Below are 20,677 nucleotides of genomic sequence, written 5' to 3' on the forward strand. Positions count from 1 at the left end.
CTATAGCATGCCGTTTTTCATCATTTTTGAGGATTTGAAGAAAATTCAAAATTTCAAAAAACATGGGTTATAGCCCATCGTTTTTTGAATTTTTGAAAAAAATGTTATCCTCATTTTTCATCATTTTTGAACATGGGCTATAGCCCCTACCGTACGGCATACTATAGCACGCCGTTTTTCATCATTTTTGAGGATTTGAAGAAAATTCAAAATTTCAAAAAACATGGGTTATAGCCCATCGTTTTAAGAATTTTTGAAAAAAATGTTATCCTCATTTTTCATCATTTTTGAACATGGGCTATAGCCCCTACCGTACGGCATACTATAGCACGCCGTTTTTCATCATTTTTGAGGATTTGAAGAAAATTCAAAATTTCAAAAAACATGGGTTATAGCCCATTGTTTTTTGAATTTTTGAAAAAAATGTTATCCTCATTTTTCATCATTTTTGAACATGGGCTATAGCCCCTACCGTACGGCATACTATAGCACGCCGTTTTTCATCATTTTTGAGGATTTGAAGAAAATTCAAAATTTCAAAAAACATGGGTTATAGCCCATCGTTTTTTGAATTTTTGAAAAAAATGTTATCCTCATTTTTCATCATTTTTGAACATGGGCTTTAGCCCCTACCGTACGGCATACTATAGCACGCCGTTTTTCATCATTTTTGAGGATTTGAAGAAAATTCAAAATTTCAAAATACATGGGTTATAGCCCATCGTTTTTTGAATTTTTGAAAAAAATGTTATCCTCATTTTTCATCATTTTTGAACATGGGCTATAGCCCCTACCGTATGGCATACTATAGCACGCCGTTTTTCATCATTTTTGAGGATTTGAAGAAAATTCAAAATTTCAAAAAACATGGGTTATAGCCCATCGTTTTTTGAATTTTTGAAAAAAAAATTATCCTCATTTTTCATCATTTTTGAACATGGGCTATAGCCCCTACCGTACGGCATACTATAGCTCGCCGTTTTTCATCATTTTTGAGGATTTGAAGAAAATTCAAAATTTCAAAAAACATGGGTTATAGCCCATCGTTTTTTGAATTTTTGAAAAAAATGTTATCCTCATTTTTCATCATTTTTGAACATGGGCTATAGCCCCTACCGTACGGCATACTATAGCACGCCGTTTTTCATCATTTTTGAGGATTTGAAGAAAATTCAAAATTTCAAAAAACATGGGTTATAGCCCATCGTTTTTTGAATTTTTGAAAAAAAAGTTATCCTCATTTTTCATCATTTTTGAACATGGGCTATAGCCCCTACCGTACGGCATACTATAGCACGCCGTTTTTCATCATTTTTGAGGATTTGAAGAAAATTCAAAATTTCAAAAAACATGGGTTATAGCCCATCGTTTTTTGAATTATTGAAAAAAATGTTATCCTCATTTTTCATCATTTTTGAACATGGGCTATAGCCCCTACCGTACGGCATACTATAGCACGCCGTTTTTCATCATTTTCGAGGATTTGAAGAAAATTCAAAATTTCAAAAAACATGGGTTATAGCCCATCGTTTTTTGAATTTTTGAAAAAAATGTTATCCTCATTTTTCATCATTTTTGAACATGGGTTATAGCCCCTACCGTACGGCATACTATAGCACGCCGTTTTTCATAATTTTTGAGGATTTGAAGAAAATTCAAAATTTCAAAAAACATGGGTTATAGCCCATCGTTTTTTGAATTTTTGAAAAATATGTTATCCTCATTTTTCATCATTTTTGAACATGGGCTATAGCCCCTACCGTACGGCATACTATAGCACGCCGTTTTTCATCATTTTTGAGGATTTGAAGAAAATTCAAAATTTCAAAAAACATGGGTTATAGCCCATTGTTTTTTGAATTTTTGAAAAAAATGTTATCCTCATTTTTCATCATTTTTGAACATGGGCTATAGCCCCTACCGTACGGCATACTATAGCACGCCGTTTTTCATCATTTTTGAGGATTTGAAGAAAATTCAAAATTTCAAAAAACATGGGTTATAGCCCATCGTTTTTTGAATTTTTGAAAAAAATGTTATCCTCATTTTTCATCATTTTTGAACATGGGCTATAGCCCCTACCGTATGGCATACTATAGCACGCCGTTTTTCATCATTTTTGAGGATTTGAAGAAAATTCAAAATTTCAAAAAACATGGGTTATAGCCCATCGTTTTTTGAATTTTTGAAAAAAATGTTATCCTCATTTTTCATCATTTTTGAACATGGGCTATAGCCCCTACCGTACGGCATACTATAGCACGCCGTTTTTCATCATTTTTGAGGATTTGAAGAAAATTCAAAATTTCAAAAAACATGGGTTATAGCCCATTGTTTTTATAATTTTTGAAAAAAAAATTATCCTCATTTTTCATCATTTTTAAACATGGGCTATAGCCCCTACCGTACGGCATACTATAGCACGCCGTTTTTCATCATTTTTGAGGATTTGAAGAAAATTCAAAATTTCAAAAAACATGGGTTATAGCCCATCGTTTTTTGAATTTTTGAAAAAAATGTTATCCTCATTTTTCATCATTTTTGAACATGGGCTATAGCCCCTACCGTACGGCATTTGTAAGTGTAAGGCTTAATTGGGTCGTCCACTCACAGTTAACAGTCTTTGTATTGAGTTTGTGCTTGAAATGTAGGCCTACTGTAATTCTGCAAACTGTTAATAAATATTTCAATCAATCAATCAATCAAAATTGACATTTCAACTATTGATCAGACGCTGTGCATTGACGACACCTAGTGGTCATTCATTTTAATTGCATGCATGCAGAGAAATCACAACATTGTGAGACGCACTGGGTCGTTGCCATGTTTTGCCACGGAAACCAGCGACCTGCCTTGTGTAAGTAAGTAAGTAAATTTTATTTATAAAGCACCTTTCTTAACAATGTTACAAAGTGCTGTACAGTGACACAATAAAATCAATCATAATTAAAACAGGACAGTACAACAAGCAAATAAGAACAACATAATCAAGTCAAATAAAATCAGAAAAATGTTCCCGAAATAAAAACGTTTTCAGTGGACGAAGCCAGGCTTGATACGAGCAGACGTGGCAACGCGATCGAAACACAGGGGCAATCTCCCGTTGGCCGAGAGGTTGGAACTCACGGGCCAATGGGAGCCTGTGTCGTGTAATTTCTCCCTTTACACTGACTATAATTCTATCTATTTGAGACAGAAACGGCTAAGCAATACGGCAGGCTGTAGGCTGTAGTCAAAAGCACCGGACGAATGAAGGCAGGCAGAGAGTGTTCTGAAGTGTAGTGTAGAGTCGATCATTTTATTGCAACCGAGACCACGACAGAGAGCTTCGCCATTGTCCCTGAGCCTGGAGCTCAGGGACTCCCTCGTACTGAACCGCTGCCGCGGCCAGTTTAAGACTCCCTAAACCTTGCATTTTACAGGACATATATACAGTGTTTTTGCATAGACACAGATATACGGAGGTGGAGACTGAAACTTTACATACCGGTATTCATCAACATATTGCCACTTGGTAAGCAAAGGTCTCTCCTGGATACAATAGAATGCTAAGTTCCCTATCACACCTGGCCAGGCCAAGCTACTTGACTAAGGCCCACGACACCTTGACTTTAAATATCAAAGACAGGCCTCTGCAGACACAGTGACTGCAGATAGTGACAGTTGACTTATTTAGCATGCTCTTAGCACAGTGACCAAATGTATAAATCGGACATTTTAACATGGCTTATATATGAATATCATGAAATATAGATACCACACCTGCATGCTTTTGGGCGGCCAATAAGGGCAGGGGTAAAACAGAGAATTGTTCCGGATCCTTAACATCAACTAGCACAGAAAAGCTGTGTTGTAGTAACCAGCAGTTAGCTCAGTGTGATGAGTGTCTGTGTTTGTGATCCACAGGTCCAGGGTTCAAATCCCACATTATTCATGTGTCTCTGTGATGCTTTGCTTTGCACACTGACTTTCAGAAGGACAACTTTAAAGCAGCACAGAAATTCCCAATGATTGTGTGCCTCAGTGGACCAACGGATAAGTCAAATGATATCCGTAGTATACCTAGTAGAAGTGTGCCGGTTCGAACCCCGACATACTCAAATCTTTACTGACACTTTGCATTCCACACTAACATCAACTAGCACAGAAAAGCTGTGTTGTAGTAACCAGCAGTTAGCTCAGTGTGATGAGTGGCTGTACTTAGTTGTGATCCACAGGTCCACGGTTCAAATCCCACATTATTCATGTGTCTCTGTGATGCTTTGCTTTGCACACTGACTTTCTTGAATAAAAAATAAAAACTCAAAAGCACCAGGAGACATCTGCTGAATGCCCCAAGGTGCCTTGGCTCAATGGTGTGGAGCGCTTGACCCAGTTGCCAGCTTCAGACAGTTGGCCGGTTCAAGTCCCATGTCATGACATCAAGGTGCTGGGAAGGACCATCGGGAGACGGTGCTCTCTCCCCCTGTTTCCTGAAAAGTAACGGTTGGGGGTTATGCCGTACGATATAGGCTATAGCCCACGGTCCAAAATGATGAGAAACGAGGATAATTTTTTTTTTCAAAATTTCAAAAAACATGGGCATTGTTTTTTTTTTTCATTTATTCCGCAATTTCCGCAAATTGCGGAAATTGCGTTAATGGAAATTGCGGAAATTGCGGAAATTGCGGAAATTGTAATTGCGGAAATTGCGGAAATGGTAATTGCGGAAATTGCGAAATTGCGGAAATGGAAATTGCGGAAATTGCGGAAATGGAAATTGCGGAAATTGCGGAAATTGCGGAAATTGCGAAATTGCGGGAATTGCGGAAATTGCGGAAATTGCGAAATTGCGGAAATGGAAATTGTGGAAATGGAAATTGCGGAAATTGCGGAAATGGAAATTGTGGAAATTGCGGAAATGGAAATTGTGGAAATGGAAATTGCGGAAATGGAAATTGTGGAAATGGAAATTGCGGAAATTGCGGAACAAAAAATAAAAAACGATGGGTTATAGCCCATGTTTTTTGAAATTTTGAAAAAAAAAGTTAACCTTGTTTCTCATCATTTTGGACCGTGGGCTATAGCCTATATCGTACGGCATAACCCCCAACCGTTACTTTTCAGGAAACAGGGGGAGAGAGCACCGTCTCCCGATGGTCCTTCCCAGCACCTTGATGTCATGACATGGGACTTGAACCGGCCAACTGTCTGAAGCAGAGGCAACGGGTCAAGCGCTCCACACCATTGAGCCAAGGCACCTTGGGGCATTCAGCAGATGTCTCCTGGTGCTTTTGAGTTTTTATTTTTTATTCAAGAAAGTCAGTGTGCAAAGCAAAGCATCACAGAGACACATGAATGATGTGGGATTTGAACCGTGGACCTGTGGATCACAACTAAGTACAGCCACTCATCACACTGAGCTAACTGCTGGTTACTACAACACAGCTTTTCTGTGCTAGTTGATGTTAGTGTGGAATGCAAAGTGTCAGTAAAGATTTGAGTATGTCGGGGTTCGAACCGGCACACTTCTACTAGGTATACTACAGATATCATTTGACTTATCCGTTGGTCCACTGAGGCACACAATCATTGGGAATTTCTGTGCTGCTTTAAAGTTGTCCTTCTGAAAGTCAGTGTGCAAAGCAAAGCATCACAGAGACACATGAATAATGTGGGATTTGAACCCTGGACCTGTGGATCACAAACACAGACACTCATCACACTGAGCTAACTGCTGGTTACTACAACACAGCTTTTCTGTGCTAGTTGATGTTAAGGATCCGGAACAATTCTCTCTGTTTTACCCCTGCCCTTATTGGCCGCCCAAAAGCATGCAGGTGTGGTATCTATATTTCATGATATTCATATATAAGCCATGTTAAAATGTCCGACTTATACATTTGGTCACTGTGCTAAGGGCATGCTAAATAAGTCAACTGTCACTATCTGCAGTCACTGTGTCTGCATAGGCCTGTCTTTGATATTTAAAGTCAAGGTGTCGTGGGCCTTAGTCAAGTAGCTTGGCCTGGCCAGGTGTGATAGGGAACTTAGCATTCTATTGTATCCAGGAGAGACCTTTGCTTACCAAGTGGCAATATGTTGATGAATACCGGTATGTAAAGTTTCAGTCTCCACCTCCGTATATCTGTGTCTATGCAAAAACACTGTATATATGTCCTGTAAAATGCAAGGTTTAGGGAGTCTTAAACTGGCCGCGGCAGCGGTTCAGTACGAGGGAGTCCCTGAGCTCCAGGCTCAGGGACAATGGCGAAGCTCTCTGTCTTGGTCTCGGTTGCAATAAAATGATCGACTCTACACTACACTTCAGAACACTCTCTGCCTGCCTTCATTCGTCCGGTGCTTTTGACTACAGCCTACAGCCTGCCGTATTGCTTAGCCGTTTCTGTCTCAAATAGATAGAATTATAGTCAGTGTAAAGGGAGAAATTACACGACACAGGCTCCCATTGGCCCGTGAGTTCCAACCTCTCGGCCAACGGGAGATTGCCCCTGTGTTTCGATCGCGTTGCCACGTCTGCTCGTATCAAGCCTGGCTTCGTCCACTGAAAACGTTTTTATTTCGGGAACATTTTTCTGATTTTATTTGACTTGATTATGTTGTTCTTATTTGCTTGTTGTACTGTCCTGTTTTAATTATGATTGATTTTATTGTGTCACTGTACAGCACTTTGTAACATTGTTAAGAAAGGTGCTTTATAAATAAAATGTACTTACTTACTTACACAAGGCAGGTCGCTGGTTTCCGTGGCAAAACATGGCAACGACCCAGTGCGTCTCACAATGTTGTGATTTCTCTGCATGCATGCAATTAAAATGAATGACCACTAGGTGTCGTCAATGCACAGCGTCTGATCAATAGTTGAAATGTCAATTTTGATTGATTGATTGATTTAAATATTTATTAACAGTTTGCAGAATTACAGTAGGCCTACATTTCAAGCACAAACTCAATACAAAGACTGTTAACTGTCAGTGGACGACCCAATTAAGCCTTACACTTACAAATGCCGTACGGTAGGGGCTATAGCCCATGTTCAAAAATGATGAAAAATGAGGATAACATTTTTTTCAAAAATTCAAAAAACGATGGGCTATAACCCATGTTTTTTGAAATTTTGAAATTTCTTCAAATCCTCAAAAATGATGAAAAACGGCGTGCTATAGTATGCCGTACGGTAGGGGCTATAGCCCATGTTCAAAAATGATGAAAAATGAGGATAACATTTTTTTCAAAAATTCAAAAAACGATGGGCTATAACCCATGTTTTTTGAAATTTTGAATTTTCTTCAAATCCTCAAAAATGATGAAAAACGGCGTGCTATAGTATGCCGTACGGTAGGGGCTATAGCCCATGTTCAAAAATGATGAAAAATTAGGATAACATTTTTTTCAAAAATTCAAAAACAATGGGCTATAACCCATGTTTTTCGAAATTTTGAATTTTCTTCAAATCCTCAAAAATGATGAAAAACGGCGTGCTATAGTATGCCGTACGGTAGGGGCTATAGCCCATGTTCAAAAATGATGAAAAATGAGGATAACATTTTTTTCAAAAATTCAAAAAACGATGGGCTATAAACCCATGTTTTTTTAAATTTTGAAATTTCTTCAAATCCTCAAAAATGATGAAAAACGGCGTGCTATAGTATGCCGTACGGTAGGAGCTATAGCCCATGTTCAAAAATGATGAAAAATGAGGATAACATTTTTTTCAAAAATTCAAAAAACGATGGGCTATAACCCATGTTTTTTTAAATTTTGAAATTTCTTCAAATCCTCAAAAATGATGAAAAACGGCGTGCTATAGTATGCCGTACGGTAGGGGCTATAGCCCATGTTCAAAAATGATGAAAAATTAGGATAACATTTTTTTCAAAAATTCAAAAACAATGGGCTATAACCCATGTTTTTTGAAATTTTGAATTTTCTTCAAATCCTCAAAAATGATGAAAAACGGCGTGCTATAGTATGCCGTACGGTAGGGGCTATAGCCCATGTTCAAAAATGATGAAAAATGAGGATAACATTTTTTTCAAAAATTCAAAAAACGATGGGCTATAACCCATGTTTTTTGAAATTTTGAATTTTCTTCAAATCCTCAAAAATGATGAAAAACGGCGTGCTATAGTATGCCGTACGGTAGGAGCTATAGCCCATGTTCAAAAATGATGAAAAATGAGGATAACATTTTTTTCAAAAATTCAAAAAACGATGGGCTATAACCCATGTTTTTTGAAATTTTGAATTTTCTTCAAATCCTCAAAAATGATGAAAAACGGCGTGCTATAGTATGCCGTACGGTAGGAGCTATAGCCCATGTTCAAAAATGATGAAAAATGAGGATAACATTTTTTTCAAAAATTCAAAAAACGATGGGCTATAACCCATGTTTTTTGAAATTTTGAATTTTCTTCAAATCCTCAAAAATGATGAAAAACGGCGTGCTATAGTATGCCGTACGGTAGGGGCTATAGCCCATGTTAAAAAATGATGAAAAATGAGGATAACATTTTTTTCAAAAATTCAAAAAACGATGGGCTATAACCCATGTTTTTTGAAATTTTGAAATTTCTTCAAATCCTCAAAAATGATGAAAAACGGCGTGCTATAGTATGCCGTACGGTAGGGGCTATAGCCCATGTTCAAAAATGATGAAAAATGAGGATAACATTTTTTTCAAAAATTCAAAAAACGATGGGCTATAACCCATGTTTTTTGAAATTTTGAATTTTCTTCAAATCCTCAAAAATGATGAAAAACGGCGTGCTATAGTATGCCGTACGGTAGGGGCTATAGCCCATGTTCAAAAATGATGAAAAATTAGGATAATTTTTTTTTCAAAAATTCAAAAAACAATGGGCTATAACCCATGTTTTTTGAAATTTTGAATTTTCTTCAAATCCTCAAAAATGATGAAAAACGGCGTGCTATAGTATGCCGTACGGTAGGGGCTATAGCCCATGTTCAAAAATGATGAAAAATGAGGATAACATTTTTTTCAAAAATTCAAAAAACGATGGGCTATAAACCCATGTTTTTTTAAATTTTTAAATTTCTTCAAATCCTCAAAAATGATGAAAAACGGCGTGCTATAGTATGCCGTACGGTAGGAGCTATAGCCCATGTTCAAAAATGATGAAAAATGAGGATAACATTTTTTTCAAAAATTCAAAAAACGATGGGCTATAACCCATGTTTTTTGAAATTTTGAATTTTCTTCAAATCCTCAAAAATGATGAAAAACGGCGTGCTATAGTATGCCGTACGGTAGGGGCTATAGCCCATGTTCAAAAATGATGAAAAATGAGGATAACATTTTTTTCAAAAATTCAAAAACAATGGGCTATAACCCATGTTTTTTGAAATTTTGAATTTTCTTCAAATCCTCAAAAATGATGAAAAACGGCGTGCTATAGTATGCCGTACGGTAGGGGCTATAGCCCATGTTCAAAAATGATGAAAAATGAGGATAACATTTTTTTCAAAAATTCAAAAAACGATGGGCTATAACCCATGTTTTTTGAAATTTTGAATTTTCTTCAAATCCTCAAAAATGATGAAAAACGGCGTGCTATAGTATGCCGTACGGTAGGGGCTATAGCCCATGTTCAAAAATGATGAAAAATGAGGATAATTTTTTTTTCAAAAATTCAAAAAACAATGGGCTATAACCCATGTTTTTTGAAATTTTGAATTTTCTTCAAATCCTCAAAAATGATGAAAAACGGCGTGCTATAGTATGCCGTACGGTAGGGGCTATAGCCCATGTTCAAAAATGATGAAAAATGAGGATAACATTTTTTTCAAAAATTCAAAAACAATGGGCTATAACCCATGTTTTTTGAAATTTTTAAATTTCTTCAAATCCTCAAAAATGATGAAAAACGGCGTGCTATAGTATGCCGTACGGTAGGAGCTATAGCCCATGTTCAAAAATGATGAAAAATGAGGATAACATTTTTTTCAAAAATTCAAAAAACGATGGGCTATAACCCATGTTTTTTGAAATTTTGAATTTTCTTCAAATCCTCAAAAATGATGAAAAACGGCGTGCTATAGTATGCCGTACGGTAGGGGCTATAGCCCATGTTCAAAAATGATGAAAAATGAGGATAACATTTTTTTCAAAAATTCAAAAAACGATGGGCTATAACCCATGTTTTTTGAAATTTTGAAATTTCTTCAAATCCTCAAAAATGATGAAAAACGGCGTGCTATAGTATGCCGTACGGTAGGGGCTATAGCCCATGTTCAAAAATGATGAAAAATGAGGATAACATTTTTTTCAAAAATTCAAAAAACGATGGGCTATAACCCATGTTTTTTGAAATTTTGAATTTTCTTCAAATCCTCAAAAATGATGAAAAACGGCGTGCTATAGTATGCCGTACGGTAGGGGCTATAGCCCATGTTCAAAAATGATGAAAAATGAGGATAATTTTTTTTTCAAAAATTCAAAAAACAATGGGCTATAACCCATGTTTTTTGAAATTTTTAATTTTCTTCAAATCCTCAAAAATGATGAAAAACGGCGTGCTATAGTATGCCGTACGGTAGGGGCTATAGCCCATGTTCAAAAATGATGAAAAATGAGGATAACATTTTTTTCAAAAATTCAAAAAACGATGGGCTATAACCCATGTTTTTTGAAACTTTGAATTTTCTTCAAATCCTCAAAAATGATGAAAAACGGCGTGCTATAGTATGCCGTACGGTAGGGGCTATAGCCCATGTTCAAAAATGATGAAAAATGAGGATAACATTTTTTTCAAAAATTCAAAAAACGATGGGCTATAACCCATGTTTTTTGAAATTTTGAATTTTCTTCAAATCCTCAAAAATGATGAAAAACGGCGTGCTATAGTATGCCGTACGGTAGGAGCTATAGCCCATGTTCAAAAATGATGAAAAATGAGGATAACATTTTTTTCAAAAATTCAAAAAACGATGGGCTATAACCCATGTTTTTTGAAATTTTGAATTTTCTTCAAATCCTCAAAAATGATGAAAAACGGCGTGCTATAGTATGCCGTACGGTAGGAGCTATAGCCCATGTTCAAAAATGATGAAAAATGAGGATAACATTTTTTTCAAAAATTCAAAAAACGATGGGCTATAACCCATGTTTTTTGAAATTTTGAATTTTCTTCAAATCCTCAAAAATGATGAAAAACGGCGTGCTATAGTATGCCGTACGGTAGGGGCTATAGCCCATGTTCAAAAATGATGAAAAATGAGGATAACATTTTTTTCAAAAATTCAAAAAACGATGGGCTATAACCCATGTTTTTTGAAATTTTGAAATTTCTTCAAATCCTCAAAAATGATGAAAAACGGCGTGCTATAGTATGCCGTACGGTAGGGGCTATAGCCCATGTTCAAAAATGATGAAAAATGAGGATAACATTTTTTTCAAAAATTCAAAAAACGATGGGCTATAACCCATGTTTTTTGAAATTTTGAATTTTCTTCAAATCCTCAAAAATGATGAAAAACGGCGTGCTATAGTATGCCGTACGGTAGGGGCTATAGCCCATGTTCAAAAATGATGAAAAATGAGGATAATTTTTTTTTCAAAAATTCAAAAAACAATGGGCTATAACCCATGTTTTTTGAAATTTTGAATTTTCTTCAAATCCTCAAAAATGATGAAAAACGGCGTGCTATAGTATGCCGTACGGTAGGGGCTATAGCCCATGTTCAAAAATGATGAAAAATGAGGATAACATTTTTTTCAAAAATTCAAAAAACGATGGGCTATAACCCATGTTTTTTGAAATTTTGAATTTTCTTCAAATCCTCAAAAATGATGAAAAACGGCGTGCTATAGTATGCCGTACGGTAGGGGCTATAGCCCATGTTCAAAAATGATGAAAAATGAGGATAACATTTTTTTCAAAAAATCAAAAAACGATGGGCTATAACCCATGTTTTTTGAAATTTTGAATTTTCTTCAAATCCTCAAAAATGATGAAAAACGGCGTGCTATAGTATGCCGTACGGTAGGAGCTATAGCCCATGTTCAAAAATGATGAAAAATGAGGATAACATTTTTTTCAAAAATTCAAAAAACGATGGGCTATAACCCATGTTTTTTGAAATTTTGAATTTTCTTCAAATCCTCAAAAATGATGAAAAACGGCGTGCTATAGTATGCCGTACGGTAGGAGCTATAGCCCATGTTCAAAAATGATGAAAAATGAGGATAACATTTTTTTCAAAAATTCAAAAAACGATGGGCTATAACCCATGTTTTTTGAAATTTTGAATTTTCTTCAAATCCTCAAAAATGATGAAAAACGGCGTGCTATAGTATGCCGTACGGTAGGAGCTATAGCCCATGTTCAAAAATGATGAAAAATGAGGATAACATTTTTTTCAAAAATTCAAAAAACGATGGGCTATAACCCATGTTTTTTGAAATTTTGAATTTTCTTCAAATCCTCAAAAATGATGAAAAACGGCGTGCTATAGTATGCCGTACGGTAGGGGCTATAGCCCATGTTCAAAAATGATGAAAAATGAGGATAACATTTTTTTCAAAAATTCAAAAAACGATGGGCTATAACCCATGTTTTTTGAAATTTTGAAATTTCTTCAAATCCTCAAAAATGATGAAAAACGGCGTGCTATAGTATGCCGTACGGTAGGGGCTATAGCCCATGTTCAAAAATGATGAAAAATGAGGATAACATTTTTTTCAAAAATTCAAAAAACGATGGGCTATAACCCATGTTTTTTGAAATTTTGAATTTTCTTCAAATCCTCAAAAATGATGAAAAACGGCGTGCTATAGTATGCCGTACGGTAGGGGCTATAGCCCATGTTCAAAAATGATGAAAAATGAGGATAATTTTTTTTTCAAAAATTCAAAAAACAATGGGCTATAACCCATGTTTTTTGAAATTTTGAATTTTCTTCAAATCCTCAAAAATGATGAAAAACGGCGTGCTATAGTATGCCGTACGGTAGGGGCTATAGCCCATGTTCAAAAATGATGAAAAATGAGGATAACATTTTTTTCAAAAATTCAAAAAACGATGGGCTATAACCCATGTTTTTTGAAATTTTGAATTTTCTTCAAATCCTCAAAAATGATGAAAAACGGCGTGCTATAGTATGCCGTACGGTAGGGGCTATAGCCCATGTTCAAAAATGATGAAAAATGAGGATAACATTTTTTTCAAAAAATCAAAAAACGATGGGCTATAACCCATGTTTTTTGAAATTTTGAATTTTCTTCAAATCCTCAAAAATGATGAAAAACGGCGTGCTATAGTATGCCGTACGGTAGGAGCTATAGCCCATGTTCAAAAATGATGAAAAATGAGGATAACATTTTTTTCAAAAATTCAAAAAACGATGGGCTATAACCCATGTTTTTTGAAATTTTGAAATTTCTTCAAATCCTCAAAAATGATGAAAAACGGCGTGCTATAGTATGCCGTACGGTAGGGGCTATAGCCCATGTTCAAAAATGATGAAAAATGAGGATAACATTTTTTTCAAAAATTCAAAAAACAATGGGCTATAACCCATGTTTTTTGAAATTTTGAAATTTCTTCAAATCCTCAAAAATGATGAAAAACGGCGTGCTATAGTATGCCGTACGGTAGGGGCTATAGCCCATGTTCAAAAATGATGAAAAATGAGGATAACATTTTTTTCAAAAATTCAAAAAACAATGGGCTATAACCCATGTTTTTTGAAATTTTGAATTTTCTTCAAATCCTCAAAAATGATGAAAAACGGCGTGCTATAGTATGCCGTACGGTAGGGGCTATAGCCCATGTTCAAAAATGATGAAAAATGAGGATAACATTTTTTTCAAAAATTCAAAAAACGATGGGCTATAACCCATGTTTTTTGAAATTTTGAATTTTCTTCAAATCCTCAAAAATGATGAAAAACGGCGTGCTATAGTATGCCGTACGGTAGGGGCTATAGCCCATGTTCAAAAATGATGAAAAATGAGGATAACATTTTTTTCAAAAATTCAAAAAACGATGGGCTATAACCCATGTTTTTTGAAATTTTGAAATTTCTTCAAATCCTCAAAAATGATGAAAAACGGCGTGCTATAGTATGCCGTACGGTAGGGGCTATAGCCCATGTTCAAAAATGATGAAAAATGAGGATAACATTTTTTTCAAAAATTCAAAAAACGATGGGCTATAACCCATGTTTTTTGAAATTTTGAATTTTCTTCAAATCCTCAAAAATGATGAAAAACGGCGTGCTATAGTATGCCGTACGGTAGGGGCTATAGCCCATGTTCAAAAATGATGGAAAATGAGGATAATTTTTTTTTCAAAAATTCAAAAAACAATGGGCTATAACCCATGTTTTTTGAAATTTTGAATTTTCTTCAAATCCTCAAAAATGATGAAAAACGGCGTGCTATAGTATGCCGTACGGTAGGGGCTATAGCCCATGTTCAAAAATGATGAAAAATGACGATAACATTTTTTTCAAAAATTCAAAAAACGATGGGCTATAAACCCATGTTTTTTTAAATTTTTAAATTTCTTCAAATCCTCAAAAATGATGAAAAACGGCGTGCTATAGTATGCCGTACGGTAGGAGCTATAGCCCATGTTCAAAAATGATGAAAAATGAGGATAACATTTTTTTCAAAAATTCAAAAAACGATGGGCTATAACCCATGTTTTTTGAAATTTTGAATTTTCTTCAAATCCTCAAAAATGATGAAAAACGGCGTGCTATAGTATGCCGTACGGTAGGGGCTATAGCCCATGTTCAAAAATGATGAAAAATTAGGATAACATTTTTTTCAAAAATTCAAAAACAATGGGCTATAACCCATGTTTTTTGAAATTTTGAATTTTCTTCAAATCCTCAAAAATGATGAAAAACGGCGTGCTATAGTATGCCGTACGGTAGGAGCTATAGCCCATGTTCAAAAATGATGAAAAATGAGGATAACATTTTTTTCAAAAATTCAAAAAACGATGGGCTATAACCCATGTTTTTTGAAATTTTGAATTTTCTTCAAATCCTCAAAAATGATGAAAAACGGCGTGCTATAGTATGCCGTACGGTAGGAGCTATAGCCCATGTTCAAAAATGATGAAAAATGAGGATAACATTTTTTTCAAAAATTCAAAAAACGATGGGCTATAACCCATGTTTTTTGAAATTTTGAATTTTCTTCAAATCCTCAAAAATGATGAAAAACGGCGTGCTATAGTATGCCGTACGGTAGGGGCTATAGCCCATGTTCAAAAATGATGGAAAATGAGGATAATTTTTTTTTCAAAAATTCAAAAAACAATGGGCTATAACCCATGTTTTTTGAAATTTTGAATTTTCTTCAAATCCTCAAAAATGATGAAAAACGGCGTGCTATAGTATGCCGTACGGTAGGGGCTATAGCCCATGTTCAAAAATGATGAAAAATGACGATAACATTTTTTTCAAAAATTCAAAAAACGATGGGCTATAAACCCATGTTTTTTTAAATTTTTAAATTTCTTCAAATCCTCAAAAATGATGAAAAACGGCGTGCTATAGTATGCCGTACGGTAGGAGCTATAGCCCATGTTCAAAAATGATGAAAAATGAGGATAACATTTTTTTCAAAAATTCAAAAAACGATGGGCTATAACCCATGTTTTTTGAAATTTTGAATTTTCTTCAAATCCTCAAAAATGATGAAAAACGGCGTGCTATAGTATGCCGTACGGTAGGGGCTATAGCCCATGTTCAAAAATGATGAAAAATTAGGATAACATTTTTTTCAAAAATTCAAAAACAATGGGCTATAACCCATGTTTTTTGAAATTTTGAATTTTCTTCAAATCCTCAAAAATGATGAAAAACGGCGTGCTATAGTATGCCGTACGGTAGGAGCTATAGCCCATGTTCAAAAATGATGAAAAATGAGGATAACATTTTTTTCAAAAATTCAAAAAACGATGGGCTATAACCCATGTTTTTTGAAATTTTGAATTTTCTTCAAATCCTCAAAAATGATGAAAAACGGCGTGCTATAGTATGCCGTACGGTAGGAGCTATAGCCCATGTTCAAAAATGATGAAAAATGAGGATAACATTTTTTTCAAAAATTCAAAAAACGATGGGCTATAACCCATGTTTTTTGAAATTTTGAATTTTCTTCAAATCCTCAAAAATGATGAAAAACGGCGTGCTATAGTATGCCGTACGGTAGGGGCTATAGCCCATGTTCAAAAATGATGAAAAATGAGGATAACATTTTTTTCAAAAATTCAAAAAACGATGGGCTATAACCCATGTTTTTTGAAATTTTGAAATTTCTTCAAATCCTCAAAAATGATGAAAAACGGCGTGCTATAGTATGCCGTACGGTAGGGGCTATAGCCCATGTTCAAAAATGATGAAAAATGAGGATAACATTTTTTTCAAAAATTCAAAAAACGATGGGCTATAACCCATGTTTTTTGAAATTTTGAATTTTCTTCAAATCCTCAAAAATGATGAAAAACGGCGTGCTATAGTATGCCGTACGGTAGGGGCTATAGCCCATGTTCAAAAATGATGAAAAATGAGGATAATTTTTTTTTCAAAAATTCAAAAAACAATGGGCTATAACCCATGTTTTTTGAAATTTTGAATTTTCTTCAAATCCTCAAAAATGATGAAAAACGGCGTGCTATAGTATGCCGTACGGTAGGGGCTATAGCCCATGTTCAAAAATGATGAAAAATGAGGATAACATTTTTTTCAAAAATTCAAAAAACGATGGGCTATAACCCATGTTTTTTGAAATTTTGAATTTTCTTCAAATCCTCAAAAATGATGAAAAACGGCGTGCTATAGTATGCCGTACGGTAGGGGCTATAGCCCATGTTCAAAAATGATGAAAAATGAGGATAACATTTTTTTCAAAAAATCAAAAAACGATGGGCTATAACCCATGTTTTTTGAAATTTTGAATTTTCTTCAAATCCTCAAAAATGATGAAAAACGGCGTGCTATAGTATGCCGTACGGTAGGAGCTATAGCCCATGTTCAAAAATGATGAAAAATGAGGATAACATTTTTTTCAAAAATTCAAAAAACGATGGGCTATAACCCATGTTTTTTGAAATTTTGAATTTTCTTCAAATCCTCAAAAATGATGAAAAACGGCGTGCTATAGTATGCCGTACGGTAGGAGCTATAGCCCATGTTCAAAAATGATGAAAAATGAGGATAACATTTTTTTCAAAAATTCAAAAAACGATGGGCTATAACCCATGTTTTTTGAAATTTTGAATTTTCTTCAAATCCTCAAAAATGATGAAAAACGGCGTGCTATAGTATGCCGTACGGTAGGGGCTATAGCCCATGTTCAAAAATGATGAAAAATGAGGATAACATTTTTTTCAAAAATTCAAAAAACGATGGGCTATAACCCATGTTTTTTGAAATTTTGAAATTTCTTCAAATCCTCAAAAATGATGAAAAACGGCGTGCTATAGTATGCCGTACGGTAGGGGCTATAGCCCATGTTCAAAAATGATGAAAAATGAGGATAACATTTTTTTCAAAAATTCAAAAAACGATGGGCTATAACCCATGTTTTTTGAAATTTTGAATTTTCTTCAAATCCTCAAAAATGATGAAAAACGGCGTGCTATAGTATGCCGTACGGTAGGGGCTATAGCCCATGTTCAAAAATGATGAAAAATGAGGATAATTTTTTTTTCAAAAATTCAAAAAACAATGGGCTATAACCCATGTTTTTTGAAATTTTGAATTTTCTTCAAATCCTCAAAAATGATGAAAAACGGCGTGCTATAGTATGCCGTACGGTAGGGGCTATAGCCCATGTTCAAAAATGATGAAAAATGAGGATAACATTTTTTTCAAAAATTCAAAAAACGATGGGCTATAACCCATGTTTTTTGAAATTTTGAATTTTCTTCAAATCCTCAAAAATGATGAAAAACGGCGTGCTATAGTATGCCGTACGGTAGGGGCTATAGCCCATGTTCAAAAATGATGAAAAATGAGGATAACATTTTTTTCAAAAAATCAAAAAACGATGGGCTATAACCCATGTTTTTTGAAATTTTGAATTTTCTTCAAATCCTCAAAAATGATGAAAAACGGCGTGCTATAGTATGCCGTACGGTAGGAGCTATAGCCCATGTTCAAAAATGATGAAAAATGAGGATAACATTTTTTTCAAAAATTCAAAAAACGATGGGCTATAACCCATGTTTTTTGAAATTTTGAAATTTCTTCAAATCCTCAAAAATGATGAAAAACGGCGTGCTATAGTATGCCGTACGGTAGGGGCTATAGCCCATGTTCAAAAATGATGAAAAATGAGGATAACATTTTTTTCAAAAATTCAAAAAACAATGGGCTATAACCCATGTTTTTTGAAATTTTGAATTTTCTTCAAATCCTCAAAAATGATGAAAAACGGCGTGCTATAGTATGCCGTACGGTAGGGGCTATAGCCCATGTTCAAAAATGATGAAAAATGAGGATAACATTTTTTTCAAAAATTCAAAAAACGATGGGCTATAACCCATGTTTTTTGAAATTTTGAATTTTCTTCAAATCCTCAAAAATGATGAAAAACGGCGTGCTATAGTATGCCGTACGGTAGGGGCTATAGCCCATGTTCAAAAATGATGAAAAATGAGGATAACATTTTTTTCAAAAATTCAAAAAACGATGGGCTATAACCCATGTTTTTGAAATTTTGAATTTTCTTCAAATCCTCAAAAATGATGAAAACGGCGTGCTATAGTATGCCGTACGGTAGGGGCTATAGCCCATGTTCAAAAATGATGAAAAATGAGGATAACATTTTTTTCAAAAATTCAAAAAACGATGGGCTATAACCCATGTTTTTTGAAATTTTGAATTTTCTTCAAATCCTCAAAAATGATGAAAAACGGCGTGCTATAGTATGCCGTACGGTAGGGGCTATAGCCCATGTTCAAAAATGATGAAAAATGAGGATAACATTTTTTTCAAAAATTCAAAAAACGATGGGCTATAACCCATGTTTTTGAAATTTTGAATTTTCTTCAAATCCTCAAAAATGATGAAAAACGGCGTGCTATAGTATGCCGTACGGTAGGGGCTATAGCCCATGTTCAAAAATGATGAAAAATGAGGATAACATTTTTTTCAAAAATTCAAAAAACGATGGGCTATAACCCATGTTTTTTGAAATTTTGAATTTTCTTCAAATCCTCAAAAATGATGAATAACAGCGTGCTATAGTATGGCATGAATTGAACAAAGGGCATTGTTCAATTCATCAAAACATTTAGAGACAAACAAATAGACACTTATATGTAGTTAAAGCAACAGAGTTAAGCAACAGAAACAAACAACAATGGATTCTACAGTGTAAAGACACCAATTTAATTATAAATGTCAATAAAGTTGAATATCTAATAATATCAATTTAAAATGTATTATCCAATACAAATTTCCTTACCATTTTTAATGTTTTAGTTTTGTATTGCTATTATTATTTGCTAATTGTAGATTGACCTACTTTTTGTTTCTGGCATTCCGCTGCTTGTTATTTTTTATTTTATTTTCATGTGAAGTACTTTGAGTTGCATTTTATGTATGACATGTGCTATATAAATAAAGTTTAATATGTGAAGTACTTTAGTTGTCAAGGATGCAGACAGAGTTGAACCCAGGAGCAAACCCCTGCGCTTTAGGGGACAATTTACAATTTTACAATTTAGGCATTTAGCAGACGCTCTTAATCCAGAGCGACTTACATTAAGCAAGAACAAAAGCATGGGAATACATCACATAAAAGCATTTATCATGAAACATGCGTGCGTATATATAATTGCACCACTGAAGAATCCCAACAATGTGAAGTGAGGGGCGCTCTCATCGTCAGATTCGCCGCATGGAGCTGGGGGGCGATGGGCTGAAGTCCAGGGGTGATGAGCTGGATAGGGGGAGGAAGAGGAGGAGGAGGAGGAGGAGGAGGAGGCAGCAGGTAGGCTGGCGGATGATGAGTGGACGGAGACTGATGGCAGCCATTGGACGGTGAAGAGAGAGGCTCGGAGCTAATGTCAGAGACACTGGGCTGGTCCACAGTCAGGTGAAGGATCATTTAAAATCACAATAAAGTGGAAAACAGGAAACAAGAAATGGGTAATACATTTTAAATTTATATTGTAATCACAGACTATCTTCTTGGTGTCTTTGAACTATAATTTGACATTTGATTTAAACATACAAAAGGACAAAAGTGTCATCAAAGCAGGTTATTGAGCAATGCAGGGCCTCGCACCCCATATAGGTCAGCAGAAGCTGGCTAATAGTACTATTACCATCGCTTTTCGTGTTGCTTTGCTTTGTGACACTTGAGTTCATTGCATGTGAATAGGCCTAGACAGTTAAATAAATAAAACAAGAAAAATACTAAAATAGCCAATCTACAATCTGGCTCATATTACATAATTTTCACATTTTGTGCCCATATATGGAGCTGAGTGGACATGGCCCATTTTGTGGCCATATATGGAGCTGAGTGATTGCTGATGCAACACACTCCATATTTGGATAGCGGGACAGACACACACACAGACAGACAGACAGACATGATCTGCTAGGTCTCATAGTAAGTGCTCAGTGCGTTCGCAATCACTGCGTTCGCAATAATGAGAAGAACCCATTGCAGCTAATG

This window comes from Protomyctophum bolini (assembly GCF_963924005.1).
Source record: "Protomyctophum bolini genome assembly, chromosome: 1".
NCBI classification, from domain to species: Eukaryota; Metazoa; Chordata; class Actinopteri; order Myctophiformes; family Myctophidae; genus Protomyctophum; species Protomyctophum bolini.